This window comes from Saimiri boliviensis, chromosome 18 (genome assembly GCF_048565385.1).
Source record: "Saimiri boliviensis isolate mSaiBol1 chromosome 18, mSaiBol1.pri, whole genome shotgun sequence".
Taxonomy (NCBI): domain Eukaryota; kingdom Metazoa; phylum Chordata; class Mammalia; order Primates; family Cebidae; genus Saimiri; species Saimiri boliviensis.
This window is the reverse complement of record NC_133466.1, coordinates 46,359,097-46,383,840: the sequence shown is the minus strand read 5'-3', so window position 1 is coordinate 46,383,840 and position 24,744 is coordinate 46,359,097. Positions and strand designations below refer to the sequence as shown.

General features: G+C 48.0%; 1 long non-coding RNA gene and 1 pseudogene across 2 annotated transcripts in view; both read right to left on the bottom strand.

Annotated features, from left to right (window-relative positions):
- LOC141582039 (uncharacterized) overlaps positions 1-16,066 on the bottom strand; it is a 59,650-nt gene extending 43,584 nt beyond the window's left edge. For both annotated transcript variants that reach the window (XR_012514889.1, XR_012514890.1), the window contains exon 1: positions 15,810-16,066. This is a non-coding gene — a long non-coding RNA (uncharacterized LOC141582039). The remainder of the gene's footprint in view (positions 1-15,809) is intronic.
- Positions 16,067-16,306: 240 nt separating this feature from the next.
- LOC141582007 (phospholipid phosphatase 2-like) lies at positions 16,307-22,123 on the bottom strand (annotated as a pseudogene).
- Between the last annotated feature and the right edge of the window lie 2,621 nt (positions 22,124-24,744).

Genomic DNA, 24,744 nt, shown 5'->3' with positions numbered 1-24,744 from the left:
GTCTCCATAGCAACTGCAAGCATAGACTTGAGTCGGACACACTCAAGTTCTAATCTGGTGACCTTGGGCAACTGATTTAACTCTCTTTGCTCATAAAATGATAGCAGTAATTTCACATGCCTCTGAGGGTATGGTGAGAATCAAATGCAAATAGTGTATTTTTTACAGAAGTACTTAGCACAGCCCCTGGCTCATAGATGGTGTTATTGGCTCTTCTTGGAGAGAGGTGACCTATTGGAGAGCCATCTGCTTCTGGGCATCAGTTTGCAGGGAGGGTGTGACCAGAGCAATCCACTCTTGCCAGTAGGACCCTTTGAGTCTTTTTCCTGAAGGTTGGCAAGAGCCAGTCACAGAGAATCAGCAGAGCACACCTAGTACCTCCTTCTCCTCTATCTCCTAGCTGTCTGGCTTGATCCAGAAGACTTGTGAAGGCCCCCTTCTTGTGAAGAATCTCCTAGTTGGAACCCATCTCTACAATGGCCCCACCCACCAGCACCACAATCCAATCAGCCTGGGGCAGGATGTGGAGTGCATGGGTCACAAGAGTCTGTGTCTGGGCAGGGAAGGGTTAGGAGTTAACACACATGTGGTCACGTTCCATGGCTGATGCCTGTAATCCCAGCACTTTGAGAGGCCAAGGCAGGTGGATCACTTGAGGCCAAGAGTTCAAGACCAGTCAGGTCACTGTGGCTAAGCCCTGTATCTACTAAAAATACTAAAATGAGCTTGGTATGGTGGCACACACCTGTAGTCACAGCTACTTGGGAAACAGAGGCATGAGAATCACTTGAAACTAGGAGGTGGAGGTTGCAGTGAGCTGAAATTGCACCACCGCATTCCACCCTAGGTGATGGAGCAAGATTCCATCAAAAAGAAAGGAAGGAAGGGAGGGAGAGAGGAGAGAGGAAGAGAGAGAAAGAGGGAGAGAGAGGAAGGGAAAGAGGAATGAAGGGAAGGGGAAAGAAAGTAAGAAAAGAAAAGTCATAAACATGTGCTTGGCCAACCTCTGGAGCAGGGGGTAGGGGTGGGAGTATTGTCCCTGGACTCCGAGTTGGGAGAGCTCCCCTCCTTGTGCTCCTGCTATCTTTCTTGAAAATAGCATTTCCAAATAGAGAAACAGAGGGGACTCCTTCAGCCTACCTCAAGAAAACAAGGAGTCCATCTGACCCAGGACAATCATCCAAGGCAGAGCTGTAGTAGTTAAACCACAGATGCATAAGCAAGAAACAGATGTTGTAAGCTGATGGAATCTGACAGGTTGTTTGTTATGTCGCATCATCACAGCAAAAGCTGACCAATAAAGAGGAAAATTGGACTCAAGTGGAAGGTGGCGGTGAGAGAAACTTGGGTTAGGACAGAATGCTGAGGGCTTCCTCTGCCTTTGCCCTGTGCCCTCTGACACATGTTCCCAAACTTACTGTTCCCTGGAGTAGCCCGCCAGGCCTGATGACCTGGTTAAAGATGTGCTAAGTGAGGTGGGCATCCAAGCCCACCAGGGGGTCATCCAGCAGGTACACAGTTGCCTTTCTGTACACAGCCTGGGCGAGGCTCAGCTGCTGCTTCGGGCCCCTGAGAGATTCATGTCCTGTGGCCACAAAAGGGACATCTACAGGGTGAAACTGGGGAGCCCACGCAGAAGCAGGTTGGGGTGCAACTGCCCATCAGGGTGAGGTGTAGCTCCCCATGTCTCTCCCCTGGGGACATGCTCAGCTTCAAAGGCACTCACTCCCAAGCCAGCATTCCCTACATTCTTACCGGCCTCGCTTCTTCCCTTCCCAGCACACTTCCTGGCTTACCTGTGCTTCCCAAGCTACTCTGTCTCCTACTCACTCTCTGTATCCATTTGAGTCCAACTTCTGTTCCCTTTCTCCACTGAGACCACCTTTAATGAGGACACCATTCATTTCCCTATTCGATGATCCAGTGGTAACTTTTCAGTCCTACTTATTTTTATTTTAAATTTTAATAGATTTCTTTTAGTTTCTATTGATATGTAATAGTTGTACCTATTTGAGGGGCACAGGTGATATTTCGAGACCTGTAAAGCAGTGGTCCCCAACCTTTTTGGCACCAGGGATCGGTTTTGTAGAAGACAACTTTTCCATGGGCCTGGGGGCAGGGGGGTGCTCTCAGGATGATTCAAGCACATTACATTTATTGTGCACTTTACTTCTATTATTATTATTATTATTAATTGAGATGGATTTTTGCTCTCCTCACCCAGGCTAGAGTGGAATGGCATGATCTGGGCTCACTGCAACCTCTGCCTGCTGAGTTCAAGCAATTCTCCTGCCTCAGCCTCCAAAGTAGCTGGGATTACAGGTGCCTGCCGCCACATCTGGCTGATTTTTTGTATTTTTAGTAGAGATGGCATTTCGCCATGTTGGCCAGGCTGGTCTCGAACTCCTGACCTCAGATTATCTCCTGCCTCACACCGCAAAGTGCTGGGATGATAGGCATAAGCCATTGTGCCTGGCCTGCTCCTATTATTATTACATTGTAAAATATGACAAAATACTTACACAACTCACCATAATGTAAAATCATTGAGAGCCTCAGCTAGTTTTGCTGAAACTAGATGGTCCCTCTGGGGGCAATGGGAGACTGGGAGATTGTGATAGATTATCAGGCATTAGATTTTTATAAGAAGCATGCAGTTGCAGGGCATGGTGGCTCATGCCTGTAATCCCAGCACTTTGGGAGGCCAAAGTGGGTGGATCACAAGGTCAGTAGTTTGATACCAGCCTGGCCAACATGGTGAAAACCTGTCTCTACTAAAAAAATATAAAAATTAGCCATGTGTGGTGGTATGTATCTGTAATCCCAGCTACTCAGGAGACTGACGCAGGAGAATGGCTTGAACCCAAAAAGCAGAGGTTGCAGTGAGCCAAGCATGTGCCACTGTACTCTAGCCTGGCAAAGAGTGAGACTGCATCTCAAAAAAAAGAAAAAAAAAAAAAAAAAAAAAGAAGAAGAAGAAGCAGGCAGCTGAGATTCCTCACATGTGCTCTTTACACTAGGGTTTGTGCTCTTATGAGAATCTAACACTGCCATTGATCTAGAGGTGGAGCTTAAGTGGTGATGCAAACAATAAGGAGTGGCTGTAAACACAGATGAAGCCTCATACACCTGCCCCCTACTCAACTGCTGTGCTGCCTGACCAGTTCCTAACCGGCCTCAGACTGGTACTGATTCATGGCCAGAGGGTGTGGGGACCCCTGATGTAGAGAGTATGTAATGATTATATCAGGGTAACTGAGATAGTCAGCACCTCAAATATTTATCTTTTGTATTGAGTACACCACAATCCTTGTCTTCTAGCTGTCTTGAAATTTACAAATAAATTCTCATTCACTATGATTTCCCTTGTGTAGTATTGATTACTATCACTTATTCCTTCTATCTAGGACTTCTTGTCTTTCATGCATTCCTTTTTAAAATTATTTTTATTTATTTTTGAGACAGTCTCGCTCTTCCATCCATGCTGGAGTGCAGTGGCATGATCTCAACTCACTCCAACCTCCACCTCCAGGGTTCAATCGATTCTCCTGCCTCAGCCTCCTGTGTAGCTGGGATTACAGGTGTGCCACCATGCCTGGCCAATTTTTGTATTTTTAGTAGAGATGGTCAGGCTGGTCTTGAACTCCTGACTTCAAGCAATCTGCCCGCCTCAGCCTCCCCAAGTATTACAGGCATGATCCACTGTACCCGGCCATTCATTCATTCTTTTTTTTTTCTCTCTGTAATCTAGACTCAGATGACACATTCATTCATTCTTACATTAATTTATTCCATTAAGAACTACTGCCTGGTTATCATATCCCTGTCAGGGTTCTAGTCTTTGGGGAAACAGCAGTGAACGAAACAGTTTCTGCTATCTGAATGGATCCATCACTCTAATGAGAGGGAGAAATACAGGCAATGCACAAACAAACCAGTAACACAGACAGCACATTAGGTGGAAAGTGCTATGAAGAATAAATACTAAAGTAGGTACAGCCAGGTGCGGTGGCTCACGCCTGTAATCTCAGCACCTTGGGAGGCCAAGGTGAGTGGATCGCTTGAGATTAGGACTTCGAGATCAGCCTGACCAACATGGTGAAACCCCATTTTTACTAAAAGTACAAAACTGGTGGCACCTGCCTTTAATCGTAGCTACTCAGGCGGGAGTATTGCTTGAACTTGAGAGGCGGAGGTTGCAGTGAGCCGAGATTGCACAACTGCACTCCAGCCTGGGGAACACAGCAAGACTGTCTCAAGAAGAAAGGAAGGAAAGGAAAGGAAAGGAAAGGAAAGGAAAGGAAAGGAAAGGAAAGGAAAGGAAAGGAAAGGAAAAAGGAAAGGAAAGAGAAAAGGAAAGGAAAAAGGAAAGGAAAGGAAAGGAAAGGCAAAGCAGGTGTGGGTGTAAGGCGCACTAGCATGAGCAGGGTTGCAGTGGTGGAGGTGGATAAGGTAATCTGGGAAGCCTTCTCTGCGAATGTGACAGAAGTGAGGGATGAGCCCTGGGAACTCCTGGGGAGAGATTTCCCACAGTGGGAACAGCAGTTTTAAAGGCCCTGGGGACAGAGTGTGCTGCAGGGGATCAGGGAACATCACAGACTCTGGAGGCTGGAGTGAAGCCAGGAGATGATGAAGGAAGATGGGGATGACAGATACCAGAGCAAGGTGACAGTGACCTTGCCAGGGATCATCACAACTTGGGCTTTGACTCTGAGGAAAATGGGAAGATGACCTGAGGTCAGGAGATCGAGATGAGCCTGGCCAACATGGTGAAACACTGTCTCTACTAAAAATGTAAAAATTAGCCAAGTGTGGTGGCATGTCCCTATAATCCCAGCTACTCAGGAAGCTGAGACAGGAGAATTTCTTGAATGTTGGAGGGGGAGGTTGCAGTGAGCCAAGATTGCACCACCCCAGCCTGTGCAACAGAGTGAGATTCCATCTCAAACACACACACACACACACACACACACACACACACGCACACACAAAAGTGGAGGACTGGATTTGGCCTGGGGGTCACAGTTTGCAAGCTCCTGCCCAAGCCATAGCTCCAGATGCATATATTCTGTGTCTTGGACATCTCTGTACAGACCCTTTGGTGAGGCCCAGAGAGGGGAAGCAATTAGATCAACATCACCCAACAAGGCAGGGCAGAGTAAGACAGGACTCTAGTCACCTCATTCTCAGTTGTCGAACAGACCCTCACAGCCAATCCCTACCATGACTCCTTGAGTCTCTCTTTGTGTCCATTTCTATTTATTGATTAGTGATTATTCATTGAGCACCTAGTATGTGCTTGACCATGAGCTCAGCCCTTCTTCTTCCTCACTTCCCTGACCACTCCCTGCATTTCTCCATCACGGTGCCCATGATGAGTCAGAGACCCAAATGACCCCCAACTGCAATGCCTCCCTGACCCAAAAGACCCTGAGACTCTCACCTTCTCCCTAATTGAAGTGTGGACTCCGCCAGGAAAATTATCCACATCTGGCCCACAGGGCACAGGCCTCTAGGACTCTCCCAAGCCAGGCTGGGTCCAGCTACTGCCTGAGGCACACTTTCTCCACCACAGAGGTGTTCTTTACCCAGGCCTCCTGGAGCATGTAGGCCACTGAACACTAAAACACGACTTACTTTGGTCACAGAAGGATGATGGGGAAAGACGTATGACAGGTTTTGAGGAGCAGTGGGAGCCGGGCTCTGGGTGGGTGGGTGGGTGCGTGGTTGAGAGAATGAAAGTGAGCTTGGCTGAGATTGGGAGGGGTGGAAAGGCAGTGAGGAAGGGGGACTTTCAGGATGATAGGGACATCCTAGCACACAGGAAGGGGGTGGCCTTACTTGGATGCTCACAAACCCTTCCACCTTTGACAGCGCCCCAAAGAGGATGGACAGCAGGGAGGACTTCCCTGTCCCCACTGGACTGACTAAAGGCAGGAAACAGCCCTGGGACATGGTGAGGTTTATTCTTTGAGTGCAAGAAAGGAGACATGACATTGGTTAGGGCCCAGCCCTCATCTTTGAGGAACGGCGAGCCTCAGATGGAGACGAGCTTTCCTGCTCCAGGACTGTAAGAGCACCTGTGGGGCTGTTCCTTTCCCAGTCCTTGTCTGGCTATTTGAGCAACCATCCTGTGTACATACTGTACATCCTTACATAATGTGCACATTATGTAAACGTGTATATTTTGTACAGCTGTACATAATGTACATAATGTGCACAAATATGTACACATGTACATATAGTACATATGTACATTATGTACATGGTTACACATTGTAATACCAAAATAAATTAAAAGTACATAATGTGTACAATCTGTATATTTACCATATTACATATTGTATATATATAATTGTAATTACATATATCATTGTGATATTACAATAATGTATATATCATACACATGTGCACATAAATGTACATATTGTATGGATTATGTACATTTATTGTACATATGTATTGCGTACACATATGTACATCACAGCAAAGGTACATATGGTACATATTATATACATTTGTTGTAATATCCCAATAAATGTACACATTATGAGTATATTCTGGGATATTATTTTTAGTATATTAGATAAAAATTATTCCTAATATCAGGGTGGGTATACACCCATGTGTGTATATCTTGTGATATTATCCATCATATCCTAAGTAAGTATTACTCTCACTGTGAAAGCAAGTGTACACTCCGTGACTGTTCCATTATCACAGGCGGTGTACAACGCTTCTGTGATGTGGTTACTAATATCCTGGGGAGAGTACCCTGAATATCGCAGGAAGTGTACACCACCACTGTAATATTGTTTCTAACACATCCAAAAACGGAGAGGATGTTACTCCAAGTATCTCAGGAAGTACACAAACCCCCAGTGATATTGTTCCTAATAACTAAGGGATTACAGATAATAATACTCACAATCTGACTGGGGCTGTACACCCGTCCTGTGATGTTGTTCCTAATATCCAGGGAAGGAGAGGATGATGTTACTGCCCATAGGGAATTACTCTCAGTATGGCAAGAGGTGTACATCAAGCTCTCATATGGTCACTAATGTACACACACACACACACACACACACACAAAATTATATTGAATTAAACATTGCAAGGGGTGAAAACCCCCTGTGCTTTCAATCCTAATGTCAAGGAAGGTAAGGATGACATTTTTGTCAATATCAAAGACATGTAACTAGAACTAGTGTTATTGTGCTTAATATAAAAAAAACCAGAATAACATTATGATCGCCCTATGATATGGTTCTAAGTATCATATTACACAACATTTTCAAAACAGATGGTCCCTAGGAGCCAGGGTGGGCCGGGGGGCTGCTACAGGCCCTCTACTGGGGTCTGTCGGCACAGCCCCATAGCCGAGGGGGTCCTAGCAGCCAGGGTGAGCTGGGGGGCTGCTGTAGGCACTCTGGATGGGGTTGTGTGCACAGCCCCCTAGCCAGGAGGTCCCTAATAGCCAGGATGGGCCGGGGGCTGCTATGGGCCCTCTGGCGAGGGGTCTGGGCACAGCCTCCTAGCCAGGAGTCCCTAGTAGCCAGGGTGGGCCAGGGGCTGTGTGTGGGCACAGCCTCCTAGCCAAGGAGTCCCTAGCAGCCAGGGTGCCCTGGGGGACTGCTACAGTTTTAGCTGTGTATTTTGAAAAAGTTGTCTCTAAGTGCTATAGCTGATGAAATTAGAATGAGTGATCTGTGTCTACTTGAGTTGAGCTTTCTTTTAGTAATAAAGGATTAAGTTCTATTTGAATTCTTTAGAACTGACTCTCATTCTTGTCAATCAACTGTGAATTTTCTGTGTTAATTTCTAGCAGAGGTAATATAGTTAATCCAAAACCATAGGTGTATTAAAGTCCAGATTGACAAGTATACTCAACAAACCAGGCACTGAGCTGGAAGAGGGATCTTTTCCCAGTGGGCCTTAAGGCCCACATAAATCCCTGTGCAGAAATCGAGAAACAGAGACAGAAAGGGACTCGCCTAAGGCTTGTCACTTGAAAGTGAGTGGCTGACTGACTGGCAGAGGGCTGGAAATCAAATCCAAATCTCCTGACCTCTAATTTCAAAGGGTGCACTGCCTCCCCAAGGCCCAGTTTCACAGGTAAATAGCTTAACAAGGGCTTTACTCGATTGAAGTCAACATTAAAAGACATCGGAACAGTCTTTGGCCCCTTGTCTCTAACGAGAATTTGCCCAGGTAATATTTTAACACTGGGTCTAACCTGAGAGATCTGGACTTTCAGCCTGAAACTCTTGAAAAGGATTGATTAACTTAGGAGTTCCTGCTACAAAGTAAGAGTCAAGAACCATTTTCAGCAAAGGTGAGCTGACCTCAGTGGTCAATAGGAAATGAGCTGGTTTCAATCACCACCCTCTGACTAATCATCAAGATAAAATTTCTTAAAACATACATGTATTGTGTTTTTCAGAAGGCTGGGGGTTATCCAAGATTCTGAGTAACATGCTACCACAGGAAGGAGATGCTGTTCACGCCTGAAGACAGACACACAGATACACAGACACACACACACACACACACAAACAGTCTAAACACACAACTGGTAGTGTCCAGCCAGATACTTAGCAGTATGAGGAGGGCTTTGAAGTCATTCATGCTCCAAAGGAAGAGACACCTTTCCCTAATTCACATGTCCATTCTCCCTCCTTATCCCCCAATGCTGCCTTCTCCTCAAGCCCACGCATTACTAAGTAGAACAAAATTAGGCAGGGCTATCAGGATAAAGCATTGTCGATGATGCTCTCATTTAAAATAACAGCACAGTCAAATGGAAAGCATGCTTGCATATAAAACGTGATTCTTTCAGACATGGCTCATGATGACTGGGACCACGCCTCCAGGGAGAAGCTCTGCTCTGCAGCCATCCAAGCTGTGTGCCTGGCCACCTCCCAAAGTGCTTCACACTCTCATTTCACCCTTAGAGGCAGACAAGAGGACTGCAAAGGACTCATGTGTCTCCTGTGCTCTCTGAAAAAGACTCCCATTTCTCCTGGGGACCAAAAAGAACAAAAGTTGCTTTTTCTTTGTAGAGCACACAACTTTTCCAAAATACACAGCTAAAACTGTCCTTGATTTAAGTGCTATAGCCCTAGCCCTAGCGCTAAACCTAACCCTAATGCCAAACCTGAACCCTAACCCTAACCCTTTTCTCAAATTGACTTTTCTGGAAACAACTTGTTTGGCCTTGTCTGTAGTCGACTTTTCTGGAATCGACTTACGTTGCCTTTTCTTAAATCGACTTTTCTGGAATCGACCTGCCTGGCCTTTTCTCAAATCGACATTTCTGAAATCGACTTTTCTGGAATCAACTTATTTGGCCTTGTTTGAAATCGATTTTTCTGAAATCAATTTGGCCTTGCCTAAAACATGTTTTCCTGGATTCAACTTGCCTTTCCTTTTTTGGAATCGACCTGCTTTGTCTGCAATCCATTTTTCTGGAATCAACTTTCCTTGCCTGAAATCTATTTTTCTGGAATCGACTTGCCAGGCGTTGCCTGAAATCGCTTTTCCTGGATTCAACTTGTCTTGCCATTTTTTTTTGAATCGACTTTTCTAGAATCGACTTGCCTTGTCTGAAATCAATTTTTCTGAAATGGACTTGCCAGGCCTGTTCTCAAATTGACTTTTCTGGTCTGAAATCGACTTTTCTGAAATCGACTTGCCTGGCATTGCCCAAATCTATTTTTCTGGAATCGACTTGTTTGGCCTTGCCTGAAATCAGTTCCTCTGGAATTGATGTGCCTTGTCTGAAATCGACTTTTCTGAAATCGATGTGCCTGGCCTTGCCTGAAATCCATTTTCCTAAATCACTTAAAGCGGGGACCATTTTAGCTATTTTAGCTGTGTATTCTTAAAAACAGCCGGGCGCGGTGGCTCAAGCCTGTAATCCCAGCACTTTGGGAGGCCGAGGCCGGTGGATCACGAGGTCGAGAGATCGAGACCATCCTGGTCAACATGGTGAAACCCCGTCTCTACTAATAATACAAAAAATTAGCTGGGCATGGTGGCACCTGCCTGTAATCCCAGCTACTCAGGAGGCTGAGGCAGGAGAATTGCCTGAACCCAGGGGGCGGAGGTTGCAGTGAGCCGAGATCGCGCCATTGCACTCCAGCCTGGGTAACAAGAGCGAAACTCCGCCTCAAAAAAAAAAAAAAACTTGTCTAGCACTTAAAGCACGGACAGTTTAAGCTGTGTATTTTCAAAAATTTGTCTCTAAGTGCCATAGCTCATGAAGTCAAAATGAGTGATTTGTGTCCCCTTGAGTTGAGCATTCTTTTAGTAACAAAGAATTAAGTTATATTCAATTTTTTTTTTTTTTTGAGACAGAGTTTCGCTCTTGTTACCCAGGCTGGAGTGCAATGGCGCGATCTCGGCTCACCGCAACCTCCGCCTCCTGGGTTCAGGCAATTTTTCTGCCTCAGCCTCCTGAGTAGCTGGGATTACAGGCAGGTGCCACCATGCCCAGCTAATTTTTTGTATTTTTAGTAGAGACGGGCTTTCACCATGTTGACCAGGATGGTCTCGATCTCTCGACCCCATGATCCACTCGCCTCAGAAGCTGAGGCAGACAGATCACATGAGGTTAGGAGTTCTAGACCAGCTTGGCCAATATGACAAAACCCCATCTCTACTAAAAATACAAAAATTACCCGGGCCTGCTAGCATGCACATGGAATCCTAGCTACTTGGGAGGCTGAGGCAGGAGAACTGCTTGAATCCAAAAGGTGGAGGCTGCAGTAAGCTGATATCAAGCCACTGCACACCAGCCTGGCTGAAACGGCAAGATTCCATCTGGAAAAGAAAAAAAGAAAGAAAACCAAAATGTCTGGGAGTGGCAGGGTGTAGTGGCTCACTCCTGTAATCCCAGCAATTTGGGAGGCTGCGGCGAGCAGAGCACCTGACGTTAGCAGTTCAAGACCAGCCTGACCAACATGAAGAACACCTGTCTCTATGGAAAATACAAAAATTAGCTGGGCATAGTGGCATGTGCCTGTAATCCCAGCTCCTTAGCTGGATGAGGTAGGAAGATCACTTCAACCTGGGAGGTGAAGTTTGCAGTGAGCTGAGGTGGTGCTACTGCACTCCAGCCTGGGTGACAGAGAAAGACTCTGTCTCAAAAAAAAAAAAAAAAAATTCAAATAATTTCACACTAGAATAGTTATACTAAAAAACAAACAAAAAAGAGTTGACAAAGATGTGCAGAAACTTGAACCCTTAAACACTGCTTCTGACAGTATTAAACGGTCCAGCCTATGTGTAAAATCATTTGGTGTTTCTTCAAACACGTGCAAATAGATTTGCCATATGACTCAATGATTCCATTCCTCGGCGTATACTGTAAAGAACTGAAGACAGGTGTTCAAACAAAAACTTGTATGCTCTTTAAGTGTGTCAAGGTGATAAATATGCAGGAAAGTCTGGGGAACAGTGCCAGGAAAAGAAAACTGGATCAGAACAATGAAAAAACACATCATACTTCCAGGTGGTGCAGAAGGTAAAAGTGAAATGAGTTTGTAGACTGAATTATCATGTAGGAACCATGCTAATTTCCTGATCTAGGGGTTATGTGGTGGTTACCTGGGAGAGTGTACTTTGGGCAAAATATACTGAAGTATTTTCTGGGACATTGTAAATCTGGTACAGCAACAACTGCTGCAAATCTAAGAGAAGAAAGAGGTTATACTTTGTACTGCTATTGGAAGATTCTTAGAAGTATGACATTATTGGAAACAAACTACTTTTTAGAACAACCATATCAATACCATGCCAGGAAAGCAAAGACCTCATCAAAATCCATTATAGAGGCTATAGTTCAACCAAAGCTGTGAAATCCTTATAAAAGTCTCCATGTCAACAGAGTTCACTTAGTAGATACTACTGTATTTACCAGTATTAGAAGCTACTGTGTGGATATGTTAGTGTTATGGCATGATATGGATCTTAGTGTTAGGACATGGTGTGAATATTATACTGGTGTTAGGGCACGGTGTGATTACTATATTACAGACCACTGTGAGAATACTTGTGAGAATACTTATTAGCAGCCGCTGTGTCTTGGACACTGACAAGATCAGAGTGTAGTCAAAACAGTGGATGTGAGGGTTTCCTTTGTCTAGCTGAATTCCTTCCTCTGCTGAGTACTCTCTAAAGACTCTCTCCTCTGCACTCAGGGCTTTGGACAGAAGTTTGTTACTCACCAATGAACACCACCAAGTTGACATGACCTTCATGCTGCCCTGAGGAAGATAAAGCTCCTTGCCGCTTCTGGCACCTCAGAGGGAAGTTGGTCAGGGGTGGGTTCATGCACCCTCTGGTGATGCCAGAGCTCAGCACAGACACTCTTGCTGAGTTTCTAGGTGGATGTGCAACCCCGCCTGGCTGTCCTGAAATACCTATAAAATTCAATATTGAGTTTACTCAATGTAATAATTTTAGAAATTCAAACCAAAATGAAGCCCACTGTAGCCATTCCTTCCCGAAGATGGTGATGGAAGACTTTGGAAGCCATGTAGAATAAAATGAATAAATACAGAAATTAAGAAAAACAAAAACCTACTCAAAATAGTCCAGAGACGGTAATTTTAAATGCAAAATTATAAAAAATCTAAAAGAAAATCTATATGACATTGAGTTTGGTGTTGACTTGTAACACAAAACATCAAATGCCAATTCATGAAAATATTGATAACACAGACTTTATAAAACTAAGTATTCTACTGTGCAAAACTGTATGCAGAGAACAAAAAGACAAGAGAGATGTGAGAAGATAATTACAAAATACATACGTGATTTTAAAACTGGGTAAATATCTGAACAGATACCTAACCAAAGCAAATATACTGATAGTAGGCTGGGCATGGTGGCTCATGTCTGTCATCCCACAACTTTCGAAGGCTTAGACGGGTAAATAATCTAGGTCAGGAGTTCCAGACCAGCCTGGCCAACATGGCGAAACCCCATCTCTACTAAAAATACAAAAATTAGCCAAGCGTGCTGGTGGGCACCTGTAATCCCAGCTACTTGGGAGGCTGAAGCAGGAGAACCACTTAAACATGGGAGGTAGAGGGTGCAATGAGCCAGCATCCTGCCATTGCACTCCAACCTAGGTTACAGAGCAAGAAAGACTCCATCTCAAAAAAAAAAAAATTGTTAATAACGTATCTGACACATGTTGATATGTTAATACGAGGGGAAACTAGTTTGGGTCTACACAGGAAATCTGCATTTTCCTCCCAATTTCAGTGTGAATCTAAAACCAATTTAAAATAAAACCTTTATTTAAAAATTATAAATTTTTAAAAATATCTGCTTACTTATTTGTACTAATAAGTAGTAATTGACACTAACTACTACTTTTCAAAACAAGGGCATTTATTATGCTGCAAAGTAATTTATGCAAACATATATAATTTCAATGAAATGCCTATTTTACAAGATTTATGTTAAAATAACACATCCATGTAAACATATTTATCATATCTTTTTTCTTGTGGTGTGGTTCACTCTCTAGGAAATCTGGTCACCTTAGAACCAAGGAAAGACTTCAGATTTTGGAGACTATTTCAATTTACAGCGGGACATTTTCAAAAATATAACTTTTTTAAAAAAAATTAAAATAGCAATTGATTGTGACTGAATCACTTATTATAATGAATGCTTGTCTTTGTTTTGTTTCCCAGCATTCCTTTTAGCTACAATACAACAAAAGCAAATATTTGCCATTGGAAAAAATATTCAAAGGAAGACTGTAAAGGGAATTTGTGACCACAATTATTCAATGTTTCATGACGATGCTTTCTAACACTGAAAAGTTTAAAGGGATAGTCAAAGTTATTCCCCCAAAGATGCTTTGAAGTAATCGATGAAACTAGAGAAACAAAAGTGGCAGGACAATCAATGCGACTTTAGATGTCACTGTGTCTTGTGAGAAAAAGTAATTTACCTTCAGAGGATCGCCAAGAATTACTGGAAGCCCAGACTCTGGAATGTATCTAAATTTAGTTGTCAATATCACTAGCAATGAATGTGATAAAAAGGGATCTCTGTTTTATTTGTGTAATACAATACCAACGCAGTATTTAACGCTCCAAGGAAAACAAGTTATACCTGAAATATAGTTGACAATATCAGAATCAAAATAAGCTTCCTGACCAGGCATGGTGGCTCATGCCTGTAATCCCAAGACTTTGAGAGGCCAAAGCAGGCGGATCACCAGAGGTCAGGAGCTCAAGACCCACCTGACAAACACGGAGAAACCCCATCTCTACTAAAAATGCAAAAATTACCCAGGCTTGGTGGTGCATGCCTGTAATCCCAGCTACTGGGGAGGATGCGACAAGACAATGGCTTAAACCAGGGCAGAGGCGGGTACGCTAGGCCAAGATCACACCATTCCTCTGCCCTACTGTCTATGTAAAAATGCAACTTCACTGAACCAGACTAAATTGTATTCAGTGGAAGGCTGATCAAAAAATTGAGAAGAATGCAACTTTTGTTTTATCTACTTCTGACCTAAAACCACCCCCTACCCCGCCTTCCTACTTCTAGTTGTTCCACCTCACTGAACCAATGACTTTACATCTTACACATATTGATTGGTGTCTCCTGTCTCTCTAAAATATATAAAAGCAAGCTCTACCCTGACGACCTTGGGCCCATGTTGTCAGGACCTCCTGAGGCTGTGTCACGAGCATGTCCTTAACCTTGGCGAAATAAGCTTTCTACTTGACTGAGACCTGACTCAGATATTTTGGGATCACAATCCACAATCACCATGGTGTGACATTTGACTACAGCATTCAGTACAGAGATGAGCTATACAGGTATGGTATGTAGCCTGAAATCAAGAAGCTATACCATATCACTTACGTGTGAAGGGGGCTACACCATCCAGGTTTTATAAGGACACTCGATGGTGTTTGCACAAAGATGAAATCACTAAGGACACATTTCTCAGACAGTATCCACATTGTTAGGAGATGCTTGAGTGTATTTTAATTGGTTAAAGCCTAGGAGGAAAAAAAAGCAACTGAACTCCTGTTATGGTTTAATAGCAAAGCTTAATAAACATTTCATCTAATCTAAGATGCTAATAATTAACAGACATTATTTTACGCAAATCACAAATAGGCTGCCAATTAAACTGACTTTCTGAATGACAACAAAAATGTGAACTTACTTTTCTAATGCCAGGAAAATAAAATGAAAATGAATTATGATTTTGATATGTTAAAGCAAAAAACGAGGAAGCCGTTAGCCTGAGGTCTTGCCTAGGCAAACGGAAACCGAACTTCGAGGCGTGCAAACTGACTTAAAAACATGAATAAACCAATTAGTTAATGACAAAAAGCCCAGCTGCCAGCTGGCTGTATGACTATTGACACTGAGGGAACCATCCCCACAACCGGCGGTCACCCAGCTGGAGCCCATGAGAAACCTCACTCAGCTGCCACCGCTAAGAGCTTGAAGCCCCAAGCCCTGTTTTCCGTTCTGGTGCTTCAGGCATGATTCATGCATCATTCCTTCCTTCAAGTTTGCCTAAAATTTTTCTAACCCCTGTATCCTAACCCCTAACTGGTAACCCCGAACGCTAACCCTATCCGCTAGCCCTAATCCTCACCCTAAACCCTAACCATACGTTAGTTTCTACGTTTGCACTGATATGTCCGTGTTGAGTATTGAAACTGCGGTACTGGCAGGGCCACATGACTAGTGCGGATTTTATAGTAACATGTTTGGACTGAGGCCTTGCATTAGCATTAGGTGTTTCCTACCTGAGCACTGGGCTTATTGTATCCGTATTTCAGAGGCCATCTCTGCCTCAGGAACGCTCCATTTGTCTTCTGAGGCTGCTGGGTGCACCTCACACTGCAGCCGCCTGGCCTTGGGCGGGAGAACCCAGGTGCGCAAGGTTCAGAGGGGCTTTTCGTGTCCAGTTTCCCACACAGAGCTCTTCGTACTAGTCTCTGACCCTCAGCAGTCAGGAATGCAAACAGGAAGGATTTTACTCACCGTGGACACGGCCCAGAGTTGTCCCAAACCGAGGCTGTGCCCGCTACATCTGTGCCGTGGAGAACGCAGCTCCGCAGATTGCCCTGAAGCGATGCGATGCACGCTCGGGCGCCCCCTGCTGGTGGTCAGGCGGTGGGGGCCCTCTTGCTTATGGTCCTGTGTCTGCACCCCTCCTGATGGCAGCTGGGGCCACTGCAAGCCCCTCTTGGAGTAAGAACCCCACCCTAAGGTCTGTGCTGAGGAGGACGCAGTTCCACCCTCACAATGCCCCCCAGTTCTGTAAGGAGGAGAACGCAACTCTGCAGACCGCTGTGACTCAATGCACGCTGGTGATGTGACAGGATGTACATGGGTGGAGGAGCCTCAAGAATCTGAAAGGTGGGTGTGGGGGCCCCTACTGGGGGCCTTCACTGCAGGGCCCTCTTGCTCACGATGCTGTGCCCACGCCCCCTTCTGGCTAGATCCACTGCAGGGCCCTCTGACAGTGTGGTGACTGGCATCACCTGCTGGCAGCTGGAGCACTGCAGGGCCCTCTTGCTCAGTGTAGTGGCAATATGCCCGCTGCTGGCAAACAGGGCAGTGCTACATCCTCTTGCTCACAGTGTGGTGCCTGTGCTGCTGGGCACTCTTACTCTCGGTGGAGTGGGGTCACGCCCCCTGCTGGCCGCTGGGGCACTGCAAGACCCTCTTGCCCATAGCGTCCTGGCAACACTCCCGTGATGGCAACTAGAGCACTGCAGGGTTCTCTTGCTCATGGTGTGGTATTCGCTGGGATTATAAGTGTGTGCCACCATGCCTGGCTAATTTTGTATTTTTAGTACAGACAGGATTTCTCCACGTTGGCCAGGCTGGTCTCGAACTCCCAACCTCAGGTAATCTGCCAGCCTCAGCCTCCCAAAGTGTGGGGATTATAGGCATGAGCCACCTAGCTCGGCCTAATTTTTTGATTTGTCGTAGAGACGGGGTTTTGCCATGTTACCTATGCTGCGGGGTTTCCTTCTGATGAGATGAAAATATTCTGGAATTAGGTAGAGGAGATGGTGTACAGCATTGTGAATGTACTAAAAATGAACTGTACACATTAAAATGGAAGAAATGGTGACTTATACAAATTTTATTTTTATTTATTTATTTATTTATTTATTTATTCTGGTCCGACATTACCCTAGGCTTGTCAGTCAATATTTTGATTTTTTTAAAAAGGACAATGATGAGTTGAAATGTTTAAGGGCCTATCAGTAGAAATGGTAAGAAGACAGCGCATGGCTGGGTGCAGTGGCTCACGCCTGTAATCCTAGCACTTTGGGAGGCCAAGGTGGGTGGATCACCTGCAGTCAGGAATTCAAGACCAGCCTGGCCACCATGGTGAAACCTTATCTTTAAAAAGAAAAAAAGACAGTGCAGAAGAGGGCAGGGCTGAGACTCAAGGGAGTCAAGGGAGACAGCACGCTCCCCGCGGCCTCCTGCTGTCTGTGGGGCGCCTGGAGCCCTGAGGCCCCGCTCCTGCCTGACCCCCCGCCTGCTGGCTGCTAACCATCTGGCTTCTGCGGCTTCTTCAGCTCCCACTGCCCTCAGAGTGAAGGCTGCTCGTCCACACCCACCTGGCCTCGGTGACGTCAGCAGCTTTTCCCCTGCACACGCTCTCCAGCTGCACATAGACCGAGCAGTTGACCCAGCTCCACTCGGGGTCACAGATGGCCAGGAAGCTGGGGTGCAGGTGGCCGATCGTGTACTTGGCCAGGTCCGTCAGAGACTGGCTCACAGCCGCCCCGAAGAGGAAGGTCTCCAGCACCTTGTACACGGCAGCCACGTAATTATTGAAGTCAGAGCAGGAATAGAGCCGGTCTGTGAGCACCAGGTAGGCTTCTCCTGCCGAGACCTGCGTGTGGGGCAGCCGCGGTGACCAGAGGGGGTCCTGGTCAGCCCATAGGCCCTTAGTGGGCCTCAGTCCTCCCCACGGGCCTCCCCAAGGCTGCTGGAGAGCTGGAGACTCTAAAGGTGCCCAAGCTGGGCTCGGTGGCTCACGCCTGCCAGCCCAACACTGTGGGAGGCTGAGGCGGGAGGATCACCTGAGGTCGGGCATTCAAGACCAGCCTGACCAACATGATGAAACCTGTCTCTACTAAAAATACAAAAATTAACATGCCTGTAATCCCAGCTACTGGGGAGACTGAGGCAAGAGAATCACTTGAACCCAGGAGGCGGAGGTTACAGTGAGCGGAGATCCTGCCATTGCACTCCAGCCTGGGCAACAAGAGCAAAACTCCATCTCAAAAGACAAAAGGGGGTTCCTCCTATTTTGTTGTTGTTGTTTTTTGTGTTTTTTATTTATTTATTTTTATTTTTATTTTTTTGAGAGGGAGTTTCGATCTTGTTACCCAGACTGGAGTGCAATGGCACGATCTCGGCTCACCGCAACCTCCGCCTCCTGGGTTCAGGCAATTCTCCTGCCTCAGCCTCCTGAGTAGCTGGGATTACAGGCACGCACCAACATGCCCAGCTAATTTTTTGTGTTTTTAGTAGAGACGGGGTTTCACCATGTTGACCAGGATGGTCTCGATCTCTCGACCTCGTGATCCACCCGCCTCGGCCTCCCAAAGTGCTGGGATTACAGGCTTGAGCCACCGTGCCCGGCCAAAAGGGGGTTCCTATTACCCACAAGTACCACTCGGGGCAAGGCTGTGTCCCCCAGCCCCCCACAGACCTCCAGGCCACCTCCATCAGGAACCCAGGGTTAGGCTGTACCCCATCCCGCCCCCTCCCTGTCCCTCTGAATCCCTCCTGTCTTACAAGAATGACAGTGGCTGTGATGGTGACCCCGGCCATAAGCCCAAGGGTGATGGTGTCTGGACGGTAGGGGTACCGGATGGAGTCATCCCCACAGTCAAATCCTCGGTTATACGGGGTGTTCACCAGCGACACAGAACAGCGAAGGACAGGGAGGCTGGAGGGGGAGAAGGGCCTGGGAGCTGTGAGGTTCTCAAACCAGCTGGGCCATGGGGCCCCCACACCCGCCTTGGCCTCGAGGCCTGCTCCCACCAACAAGGAAGAGCTTTTCTCACAGCACGTGGGAGGCCCAAGCGACACTCCTTTCCCATCACCCTCAGATGAGCACGAACTCCCCAGGCCCTCTCCCCGTCACACCCTCCCTCTGCTCCTTGAAAAACCGGGCAAGGACGGGCACCGTGGCTCAAGCCTGTAATCCCAGCACTTTGGGAGGCTGAGGCGGGTGGATCACGAGGTCAAGAGATCGAGACCATCCTGGTCAACATGGTGAAACCCCGTCTCTACTAAAAACACAAAAAAATCAGCTGGGCATGATGGTGCGTGCCTGTAATCCCAGCTACTCTGCAGGCTGAGGCAGAAGAATTGCCTGAACCGAGGAGGCGGAGGTTACAGTGAGCGGAGACCCTGCCATTGCACTCTAGCCTGGGTATCAAGAGCAAAACTCCGGCCCCAAAAACAAACAAACAAACAAAAAAAAACGGGCAAACACTCACCTCTGGTCCTTTGCACAGGGACTTCTCTCTGCCCAGAATATCTTATTTTTATTTTTAAAAGTAGAGACTGCGGTCTGATGCTGACCAGGCCCGTCACAAACTCCCAGGCTAGAGCGACCCCCCAGCCTCAGCCTCCCAAAGTGCTGAGATTACAGGTGTGAGACAACGTGCTGGGCACCAAAGTGACTCTCACTTCCGCTCAGTTTCATCTCCCCTCCCGGCTGTCCCCACCAGCATCCCTCTCACAAAAGGAAAGGTCTGTTTAGCCATGCGTGGTGGCGTGTGCCTGTAATCCAGCTACTCGGGAGGCTGAGGCAGAAAAATTGCTTGAAACCGGAAAATGGAAGTTGCAGTGAGCTGGTCGTGCCACTACACTCCAGCCTGGCAACAGGGCGAGACTCTGTCTCAATTTATTAAAAGAAAATAAATAAATAAATAAATAAATAAAAATAAAAGGGAAGGTCTGCTCTTTCTCCCTATTGCCCCATGTGGAATTACGCAGTCACCTGTGGGACACTGGACTTAATCTCCTCGCCTCCACCCGCCAGCACCAGGAGGGGCCTATTGTATTCAGGACAGAGACCCTGGAGGCTGCTCAGAGCCTGGCCAGCGCAGATGTTTAATAAACATCTGTTAAAACAGGCAGGACTTATTTCAACCTAAGAGCTGGCCAGAGAAGTCAGGAAAAGGCAAAAGCAGGGGCACAGCGGAGGTGCCTTCCTGCTGGCCCCTGCCCACCACTGACCCTCGTGCCAGGGCACAAGCCAGCCACATGGTAACTCAGGGACGAAAAGCACATTCTTGTCAATTCCACACTTGCGGAAGGTGTCACACAGCACTGGGGCTCCCGGGGCCCTGCTGGGCTCAGGGTGGGCAGGGAAGCCGTAGTCAGCTACAGAGGGCAGGGCCCGGGGCAGCTCCCTGTTCCACACGGCAGGTGCACAACAAAAGCGCAGGGTGTCTACCCCAGAGAATAACGAAGGCAGGGCGTCTTTGGCCCAGCAGGGTAAGAACAAAAAAGCGTGGCTTTTCTGAATTCTGAGAGCCTGAGGAGGGACAGGGAGCCTCACACTCCTCCCTGCATGCCAGCTGCAAGGGTCCTAGGACACGGCACGCCTTCGATGCTGGCTGAGTCTGGGGAAATAAAGCAGTGAAGACAGCAGAGGTCTGCCTCACAGGGCAGAAAAGGCGGAGGGAATGCAGAACAGAACGGGCAGTGCAGGGGCCCAGAGCCGGGACGGTGCCTGGAGAGGCGAGCGCTGGGGCAGAGCGGGATGCCTTGTAAGAGCCCAGCTTCTGCTGGGGCACAAGGGCGGCTGGCGCTGCTGTGAGTGACGGCAGAGACCAGGGAGGAGGCTCCTGCAATTGCCCCGCGGTGGAAGGTCAGGGTCACAGGACACCAGCCCCTCCCAGGGGCTCTCAGCAGGCGGAGGCTCACACCGGTTGGCCTCCGTTTCCGACCTCCCTGCCCCAGTAACTCCAGCTAGAGATTCAGACACCCCCATGACAACCGGCCCCGGGCTTCCCTCTGCCTGGAAAGCTCACTCTGGGGTCCCCGGAACAGGCACCTTCTCTTCCTTTGACCCCCGGGAGCCTTCTCGCCCTCACGCTGCCCCCACAGCCCTGTCTGGAACCTGTGGACTGCACTGTGACGGGCGGCAGCTTCCAGATGGAGGTGCCCTCGGCCTGGCCGCCACCCCTGGCACGCAGCAGCCACACCCAACCCCACCCCGGCGGCACCTCCTGGCTGTGCGGCCTCCAGCAGGCGACTCCGCGCGGCTGCCCCTCCCTCACAGGCCGTTTACGGAACCGTTTAGGTTTATCTGCATGCTGCTGAGGGCCTGGCAACCAGAAAGTGCCACACACGTTTAAGTAACTGACAGCACAGCTGCTCAGGACATGGCACCCAGGGCTGGCAGACACCCCACAGGACATGGCACCCAGGGCTGGCAGACACCCCACAGGACATGGCGCCCAGGGCTGGCAGACACCCCACAGGACATGGCACCCAGGGCTGGCAGACTCCCCACAGGACATGGCGCCCAGGGCTGGCAGACACCTTACAGGACATGGCACCCAGGGCTGGCAGACACCCCACAGGACATGGCACCCAGGCCTGGCAGACACCCCACAGGACATGGTACCCAGGGCTGGCAGACACCCCACAGGACATGGCACCCAGGGCTGGCAGACTCCCCACAGGACATGGCGCCCAGGGCTGGCAGACACCCCACAGGACATGGCACCCAGGCCTGGCAGACACCCCACAGGACATGGCACCCAGGGCTGGCAGACACCCCACAGGACATGGCACCCAGGGCTGGCAGACTCCCCACAGGACATGGCGCCCAGGGCTGGCAGACACCCCACAGGACATGGCACCCAGGGCTGGCAGACACCCCACTGGACATGGCACCCAGGGCTGGCAGACACCCCACGGGGACCTCGTGCTGTCCCCTGGGCCCCAACAAGGGTCTACTTCGGAGTTCAGAGTGCTTGGCCAGAGAACCAGGAAACGCGCTGGGGAGGAGCGCACCCCTGGCCACCCCCCCGCGGTGACAGATCCGCGACGCCATTGTCCCTTCAGCCACAGAGCAAACACTTGGCCTTTGTTTCCGGGACCCTGGCGGGAGGCCTCCGGGCACTGCTTCCCCAACCTGGCCCAATAACCCGCGGGACAGGTTTCAGTCTCCCGAGGTCCCGAAGCGTGGGACTCAGCTTTTCTCTCCAAGTGTCTCCCCCGCCCGAGGTGCAGGGGTTCGAATCCCACCGACGCGCAGGGCCTATGCCTATCTAATTACTATTATTATTTTTGAAACAGAGTTTACTTCTCATTGTCCATGCTGGAGTGCAATCTCAGCTCACTGCAACCTCTGCTTCCCAGGTTGAACCAATTCTTCTGTCTCAGCCTCCCAAGTAGCTGCAATTACAGGCACATGCCACCATGCTTGCCTAATTTTGTCTTTTTAGTAGAGGTGGGATTTCTGCATGTTGGTCAGGCTGGTCTTGAACTCCTGACCTCGGGTGATCCATTCAACTCGGCCTCCCAAAGTGCTGAGATTACAGGGATGAGCTACCACACCGGGTTTTGGTTTTTGTTTGTTTTTTGAGATGGAGTCTTGCTCTGTCTCCTAGGCTGGAGTGCAGTGGGATGATCTCGGCTCACTACAACCTCCATCTCCCGGGTTCAAGCAATTCTCCTGCCTCCGCTTCCCGAGTAGCTGAGACTGTAGGCACATGCCACCACACTGGGCTAATTTTTGTAGTTTTAGTGGAGTGAGAGTTTCACCATGTTGGCCAGGCTTGTCTTGAAGTCCTGACCTCAGGTGATCCACCCGCCTCAGCCTCCCAAAGTGCTGGGATTACAGGCATGAACCACCTCAGCTGGCCACTATGCCTATCTCATTGTATTTCTAAAAGGAGAGGGAAGAAAAATAATTGTATTTCCATCCTCACAGTAACTCCATGAGGGAGATAATAACATTTACCTTTTACAAATGTGAAACAAAAGCTCCAGCTTTTTTTTTCTGAGAGTGTCTCACTTTGAAGCCCAAGCTTGAGTGCAGTGGCATGACCTTGGCTCACTGCAGTCTTGACCTCCGGGACTCAAGTGACCCTCCCACTTTAGCCTCCTGAGTAGCTGGGACTACAGGGGGACACTGCCACATCTGGAAAAATTTTTGAAATTTTTTGTAGAGATGGGGTCTTGCTATGTTGCCCAGGCTGCTCTCAAACTCCTGGGCTCAAGCAATCCTCCCACATCAACCTCCCAAGGTGCTGGGATGACAGGCATGGTCGCTCCAACTTTTTTTTTTTCCCCAAGGCCACATTAAGTTGTTAGCAGCTGAGTCAAAAGAGTCCTGGGGTCTGCTGACTCCTACTTCAGTGTTTCTTCAGCTAGACTACAGCCACTGTCATTCCTGGAAGTTGTCTGACAGTGGACTGAGATGGATTATTTGGGTGTGTAGCACAAACAGAGGAACATCTCTTAGGAGACCGAACCCTGAAGTTCTGATGGGGCCAGCATGTATTCTGGGGAAAGGTTCCATAGCTCCCATCCATGACCAGTGAATAGGAATTAGGTACCAGGCGTGGTGGCTCAAGCCTGGAATCCCAGCACTTTGGGAGGCTGAGGTGGGTGGATCACTAGATCAGTTCAAGACCAGCCTGGCCAATATGGCAAAACCCCGTCTCTACTAAAAATACAAAAATTAGCTGGGCCTGGTGGTGGGTGCTTGTAATTCTAGCTACTCAGGAGGCTGAGACAACAGAATCGCTTCAACGCAGGAGGTGGAGATTGCAGTGAGCCGAGATGGCGCCACTGCACTCCAGCCTGGGTGACAAAACAACACTCAGTCTAAAAAAAGAAAATGCTGGGCATTGGCCAGGTACAGTGCGATGGCACACATCTGTAATCCTAGCAGTTGGGGAGGCTGTGGCAGGCAGATCACTTGAGGTCAGGAGTTCCAGACCAGCCTGACCTACATGGTGAAAGCCCATCTCTACTAAAAATATGAATATTAGCTGGGTGTGGTGGCAGTTGCCTATAATTCCACCTACTCAGAATGCTGAGGCAGGAGAATTGCATTAACCTGGGAGGCAGAGTTTGCAATGAGCTGAGATCATGCCACTGTACTCCAGCCTGGGCGACAGAGCAAGACTTCATCTCAAAAAAGAAAAAAAGTTGGGTGTGGTGGTGTGTGGTCTCAGCTACTTAGGAGGCTGCAGTGTGCAGACCACTTGAGCCCAGAAATTTGAGGCTTCAGGGAGCTATGTTGGAGTCACTGCACTCCAGACAGTGACAAAATGAGACCCCTATTTCTAAAAAACTCATTTAAAAAATTAACAAAGTAAGAGAGAAAATAGGATAGTATTCATCACCAATAAGAGATCAATCACATCACCCACTGAATCTTGCCAACACGATCAAACTCTAATCTAATGGGGTGAGCATAAATCCAGCTGCAAATACGCCACAAATACAAAAGACAGAAATGGGTTCACCTGCACCAGGGAAATCCAGACTTTGAGAAATGTTACAGGCCCAACAGTGTGGAGTCTTCCAAAATTCATAGAAAAGAAAAGGGATAGGCCAGGCAAGGAGGCTCACGCCTGTAATCCCAGCACATTGGGAGGCCGAGGTGGGCAGATCACAAGGTCAGGAGTTTGAGACCAGCCAGACAACATGGAGAAACCC